Source organism: Sinocyclocheilus anshuiensis, unplaced genomic scaffold (assembly GCF_001515605.1).
Source record: "Sinocyclocheilus anshuiensis isolate Anshui unplaced genomic scaffold, SAMN03320099.WGS_v1.1 scaffold2681, whole genome shotgun sequence".
Classification (NCBI taxonomy): Eukaryota; Metazoa; Chordata; class Actinopteri; order Cypriniformes; family Cyprinidae; genus Sinocyclocheilus; species Sinocyclocheilus anshuiensis.
In genome coordinates, this window is record NW_015551166.1 from 103,739 (window position 1) to 111,531 (window position 7,793).

Consider the following 7,793-nt stretch of genomic DNA (forward strand, 5'->3'; position numbering starts at 1 on the left):
TTTATTTTATATAAGAAGGTGTAACATTAAAATATATTAAAGTGCACATAAACACACACAAAACCCAAGTACATATGGAGGGAGGTGTTCTTGCAGACCAATCACAGCGCTTGCGGTCTGCGTAGAATTGACGCGCTGTTAGATTTTTGGAGAGGTGCAGGTCAGGCTACGGCGTATGGGTGTGCGTCTATGCGTAAACTACGGCGTAGGTCCGACGCAGAAGTATAAATCAGCCTTAACTAACTACACAACGAATTAGAGCAATTTGAACTTGAACAGAAATGGAAAGCGCATGCGCCAAAATACTACGTCATGACTGCACACTACTTCACCAGAGTTTGAAAAATGCGCTGTGCGCCATGTTTGTGTAATCGCGATGCGTGAGGGAACAAACAAAAGAACAAAGGAGCGCCACGTTTGGATGATTACAGATGAGACTTTATGTACTGCAGATAATTAATCAAGTATATCTTGATATAAGCTTTCTTTATTCTTAATTTAGTCTTGCCGTTCGTGCGGCTTTCACCGTAACGCGGCAGTTCTTGCTATATGGACTCGGGAGGTGAATTAATCACCGATATAAAGTTGGTTCGACGTTTGACGTTTTGTCAGAGATTCAGCCTCGGAAATCTTCAATAGTTCTTTAACAATTTAGCACAATGACAAGAAACCTACTGTGTTGTAATCGTTTTCAAATGCAAATGTGACTGTGACTGAGTTTGACATTCAAACTTATAAATTAATTTCAAATCAATAAAGTCTTCTATTTCAACTTCAAAAGGTGTGTCTTGTTTCGGATTACTAAATTAACATTTCAATTCAGGTTTTACTCCTATATGTAATTCAGGACACATGCTATTGCATTAAATAGTAGCCTAGGTTTCTTGAAGCATCTTTGAGACATTGCCACAGTTCTTCTGGATTTATTCTCTCTCAGTTTGTATGTCATTCCAGACAGACTGGATGATGATCAGATCAGATCTCTGTGTGGAGCACTGGCTGTTGTCCGACAAAAATCTCACTGGATCATTACAATTAATGGCAAAATGAATGTTTGGAAATGTAAACTGATATTTCCTACTGACACACTACAGCAAAAGATAGAAATAACTGACTTAAAACCATTTTTTAGCTGGTGAAAATACTAGTGTTCAAATAATTTTGGCCATCACTGCATATATGAAATGCTACTCCAAAAGAGAAAAAACTGCCCATATATAGTATATTAGTTTATTGACATAGTACATAGTTTTTGAAGCATATGAGTATGGAACAATACAAATTACAATGTAGCTACAGCTCTATAAATACACATACATGCATACATAGACACACACACATATAAATCAGCATGAAATTTCTAATTCCATAATGCATTACCACCACCGCCACCTAAAAAGTACAGTCTTGCACTCTTAAAAGAGGCCGTATATTATCCTGGCTTTTTTTTTTTTTTTAAACAAACGCTACTGTACTTTTGAGTAAAATATTGAGGACAGTCCCAAATGTTATTTCAGTGGCATGCAATACAGAAATATATTCAAACAGGAAATTATACTGTTCAATGAACATCGTTATTTAAAAAAAAAACAAAAAAAAAAACATCACATTACAAGAAGGAATTTAAATAGTAAAAATCATGTTCAATAATTAAAATGTCATGCAAATACAGAAAATATTTAAACCGGAAACAACTGTATTCAATCCATCTAAAAAAAATAGATTTTTAAAAGAAAAAAAATCTTTACATTTTTAATAGATTTTAAAAAGATATTTTGAATGTCAAACTCAGTCAAAACAACTGCAGTATCTTCCTCTAGGGGGCAGTAATACTGGAGACTCTTTGGAAGGCTTCGCAATCGATTTTTGAAAGTCAATAGCGTTACCTCTACATCACTTTTGACAATGAAAACTACTGCAAGTGTTCTATAAAAAATCTGTAACAAGACACAGCCTTTGTAGCTGAGATAGAAGATTGTATTTATTTTAAACTAAATTATGTATTGGTTTCACACACACACACATGCACACACACAATTATCACCTGGTAAAAACACCTTAAATATTACATATTGGAAAGAATAAAAGTTATGGTAATAATAATGTTATTAATAAAAATAACCATAATAATCAATCCCAATCCCAAAAAACTGTCCTATTACTAGGTCCTAAAACAACTGCTTTCAGTTGGTTATACTATCATAAATGATGCAGAAACAATGCTAATGAGATTCAAATGTGCTAATACATTTGTATAAAATACATGTATACTAATTTTTCAAATCTAGAGGGTATGTTGTTGCTGGCTCCTAGAGGAACATGTCGCAGTTGTTTGGACTGAGTTATAAATTGAAATTTTAAAGAAATTAATGTAAAAATCATATAATTTTCTGCCTCAGCTTCAATGGGTGTGTCATGTTACTTGGTCCTAAAATTTCTGGTATTTCTGTCATTTGAAATTCAGGATGAATGCTATTGAATTACATTCAAATCTGTTAATAAATTCGTTTAAAATGCATGCAGTTTTTCCATCTCAACTTTAAAGGGTGTGTGTTGTTGCTGGGTCCTAGAAGAAAGTTTTAAGGTTTTTTATTCACACAACTATAGCACAAGGCACGTTATTGATATTCAAAGAAACACATAAAGTCATTGAAAATAAATAAAGTGTTCTAACTCAACTTGAAATGCTGTGTGTCCTTACTGCTTCCTAGAATAACACTTTAAAGTTGCATACTGTATATACACAAAGCTATAGCGCAACATCTGTTATTGGGATGCAACAATTCTGACAATTCTCCCAAAGCCTCCTAAAGAGTGTGCGGTGTTACTGCCCCCTAGAGGAACATGTCGCAGTTATCTGGACAGAGTTTGATATTCAAGCATCTTAAATTCCATAAAAATACATAGAGCGGTTTATCTGAACTCTAAAGGGTGTATTTTGTAACTGGCTTGGAGAACAACAATTTCAAGTTTGTTTTACTTCCAAGAGTGATGCTGAAGACATGCTATTGACATTTTAGAATCAAGAAAAACCTTGCAAAGCCTTCTGAAGTGTGGTGTATGCTGCCCGTAGAGGAAGTTATTGCAATTGTTTTGTTTTGAGTTTGAAATTAAAACGTTTTATACATTTTTTAAAAATACATTGTTGTTGTTTTTTTCAGCCAATCTAAAGGGTGTGTGTTGCTACTGGCTACAATAACAACAATTTCAAAGTGGTTCTAGTCACAGAATTATAGAAGAAAACAAGATATTGCTGTTGAAAGGAATGCATCAATTCAATAAAATGAAATTTAATGAAACCTCAATTAAATCTCAATTCTGAAGTGTGTGTTTTGTTACTGCCTCCAAGAACAACATTTTCATGCATGTTTTACTGTCTCATTTAATTTAGGATACCTGCTTTTGAATCAAATGTAAACAATTTTATTTTAAAATTCTATGAGAATAAATCAACCATTCTATCTCAACTCCAACGGCTGTGTGTAGTTACTGGATTCTAGAAGAATATCCAGATATTGGTTTCAGTAACAGAATATATAGTGTATTCTTTCTCACATCATAATTAGATTGATCCCCACTCCTGTAGGAGGCAGCATATCATAATGGTGCAAACAATGCACATATAAATTGAAATGTTAGAAGAATTAATTGCCTATTGTTCAGACATGGGTAGATACGAAAAAGGCCAAAAACAAAGAAACAAAGACCTATGGAAAGATGCTGGTCGGAGGGAAGCTATTGTAAAAGCATTCATTGTTCACAATATCAGTAAAAAGAAAAAAATCACTACAGAAACATGGTCAAACGTTGCCATTGATGTTTTTAAAAAGAGCAATGAAAACCTCATCAAATGGCTAATGCTAATATGGAAAAACAGCAGGCAAGGTATACGTACTGAAGTTCTTTGTAAAGGTAAGAGAGACTGTAAAATTGCTTTGGTACTGTTTTCATAATCATGTTACATTTTCCTACTTAATTCAGCTTATCTTAGTGTATTTGTCATGGCAGCTGTGTATTATACTGTAGTAATTTTGATTCAATAACAAAGATGGTTTAAAATATATTTTATCATTGTTTGCCACTGAATGAAAAGGTTGCTAAACTTACTCCACTAAAATGAAATGTAATCATGATCTTGTGTGATTAAATAAAAATGTGTCATTACAAGTTACAATAATCTTGCATGATTATGTGAAACGATGATTATGTGTGAAGAAAATGTCTAATGAAAGCATGTCAGGTTTTGAAAGAATGACTAGGGGTATTAAACGTGGTTATGTTGAATTGCTGTACAGTTTTGGTAATGTGCACCTTGTGGGAAAAGAAATAGAAAAATATTTTTCTTTTCACCATTTGTAAGTTAATATTGTTTAAGTGTCTAATAAATTACATTAATCAATTTCACAGCTTGACTGCATCTGAACTATATGTTCTACAGAAGTACACTGCCCATTCTCAATTGTCTTTTCAGTCCAGTAAATATCCCTGTAATGCACTAAGAGGCTATTTTGATGGGCACATATTCGTATATGGGTTATTCTAACTCGAGGTCCAAAATTGTAAAGTTTGTTGTTTTTTGAGTAATTAGCCCTATTTGGTATTGCAGAACCACCAGTGTTTTATTTTTGTGTCACTTATTTTTAAACACAGTGCCTGACTTTGTGTCATGACACACAACACATTTTAGGTAAACCTCAATATGAGGTTAACATCTCTTAGCTCAGGATGGTCCAAAACATACAGCACATCTGTGAGAACTTGCACATTGTTGTTATTAGACATTACGTCCAAATTAATTGATCAAGAGTTACTTTTAGTGTCAATTTATAATATGAGGGGTTCGAGGCTCAGTTCTAAATGTTTTTAGGATGGGGGAACCTACTTATGTATAGTGTGCAAGCAGACCATTTCAGAGCAGAAACTTCTCTTACTGTAAAGTTTCAAAAAGGGAACAAAATTCTCAAACCTGATATTTCTTGCATGCACATAATACTTACCTACGTGCCTCCTAAAAAAATGTACACTCTAGAAAAAGTTCTAAATGTTTTTAGGATGGAGGAACCTACTTATGTATAGTGTGCAAGCAGACCATTTCAGAGCAGAAACTTCTCTTACTGTAAAGTTTCAAAAAGGGAACAAAATTCTCAAACCTGATATTTCTTGCATGCACATAATACTTACCTACGTGCCTCCTAAAAAAATGTACACTCTAGAAAAAGATGGTTCTTTAAAGGTTCTTTACATGTAGTAATGGTTCTATTTAGAACCATAGCATCCTGAAGAACTCTTGTACGCTGAAATGGTTCTTTATGTTAGAGTTTATGGTTCTTTATTCCAGGCTTTTTGTTTTTCTAATCTGTAATTGTCAAAGCACCTCATTACTGATTTTCTCAGCTATTCAACTACACAGACTGTCAGCACATTCTCAACAGGTAAATGATTTCTTTCTTTAAATTTATATAAATTATAACTTTTAAATTGTTACTGGTTTCCTACTAATCATGTCTTTTTCTCTCTTTAAGAGAACATGTAGGTGTGACCAGCTCTGTTCAGTAAGTAACAAAAATATTTAATTTATGGTCCATATTGTTAATTTTGTATGTATTTATTTATTACTTGGGTTTATGCATAAACATACTCAGTCACGCTATTCTATGACTTTATTTCACTTTTTCCTTTTAACATTGTGAAGCGCTCACATACTACTTTTGGCCTTCATAAACTATTGTTTTTACATAAACAAATGGAAGGAAACACATTCTAACTCTAAACTCAATTCTGTATTTCAGATGCTGTCACATCGTTAAACATTGTCTACAGAGAGAAACTGCCACTAATTCACAACAAAATACACATAATGATGTATGTAATGCATCATAGAGGAATTATGAAAATACAGTATTTTACTGTAACTTGGTCTTCATTACAATATTTTCTGTTTTGTTTTACTTCTTTAAGTATTTATTTATGTTCAATGTCAATTGCCACTTATTAAAGTATTTTGCTAATAACTGTTGTTAGAGCACTGTCATTATGCTACAATTTCACATGTCAATACAAAATAAACTACTTAATTGCCACAACATGTTGTTGTTTTTATGTAAAACCTTATAAGACTACAAGATATTGTAATACCAGGCAGACAGAGGGGTAAAAAAATATTATAAAATAATAAATACAAATAATATTAATAATACAAATATTCTGATATAAATATACTAACATACTAATCTTAATAAACTAAATACATCATTAAAAATGTTATTTATAACACCAATAAGGTGCTATATAGCTATATTGCAAAGCATGATTCTTTATGGACCCCTTTAGAAAGAGTTCTATTTAGCACCAAAAAAGGGTTCTGCTATTGTTACAAGCAAAAGAAACCTTTTTTGGTAGTGTTTAGAACCATTTTTCTTGACCCTCAAGCATCCTTCGTATAGCAGCCCTTAATTGGACCTTCGTGGATAAATTTGGGCACGAAGGTCACAGACGTGATCACAATTTTTAGTTTAAATTAATAAATACATAAATCACTATCTTCGATAATATAAAAAATATATAAATTTGTGCATTTGTTGTCATTTTTGGTGTATTCAAAAAAATGTTTACCTCTAAAAGTAACATTTTTATGTAAAATATACTTATTCTGATGTTGTATTTCGATATTTACTTGAGTAAAATATATATATAGCAATCAATTTATTTTAGCTACATTTAAATAACTTTAGTTGACTAACTTTCAACTTTTTCTTTTTAAATGTAGCTAAAATAAATTGTTTGCAACCACTTTTTACCTTAAAAGAATTTAGTATCATGTTTTTCGGTGCAGCCAAAACCTAAACTTTTTGTGACTTTGGTGACACCTGGTGACATATGATGGCATTAAAATCTAAAATGATCACAAATATCTGTAGGACTCAATGACTGGATATAGGCTGATATCTATAAACCATTGTTTTAATGAACTGAACCTCTTAAGTTTTAACATTTATTTTAAGTTTTGTTTTCTTAAAGCAATTTAATGCAACTGCATAGATTTTATTTTATTTTAAGTTAAAATTGTACAATTTAAAAAATAAATACATAAATTAAAAGGTGAGACTATACAAAGATGGCAAAATATGCTTGCACACAAATATGACCATGCTATAAGGAAAAGACAAAACAGAGACAGAGAAATCATTTATTTCTAAAAAAAAAAAAACATAAAATTTTAATAACTCAAAAAAGGAAAATTTTACCAAATGGTACCAAACTGCTAAGAATAAACAATAAACCTAACAAGTAGCATGTTCCAGGAATTTCTTGTACCGCACTTGCATGTCTTGTACCGCTCAGATTAAGGAAACTATTAGAAAAAATAAATAAACTTTTTCCCAAACTTGTCCCGAAGGCTGCTTGAGGGTTAAGGGTGTAAAGTGCCCTTTCAGTCATATTGCAGTACCCTGGAAAACAATTTCAACCGAGGGAGATGGTAAAGATTGTACTACTACTGATTGTGCTGAGACTGCTGGCTAACACTTGCAGGTGGAACAATTTACAGTACACTTCTTTTTGCAATTTCAACTGAGGGGGATACCCAGCACCCCCCAGGAACACAATTTCACCCCTGCTCCAGCAGAGTTCTGTGCACACCACTGCTCTAGGGATCCGTTTTTGTGAGATACTGTGTTTTCCATAAATGTGTGTGTAACTACAATTTGTTGTGCATAAGGACACAAAGATGGCCACTGTGGTTCCAGCAAGCAAAAAAAAAAAACAGGTGGAATTGAATTTCCAAACAAAAGGGA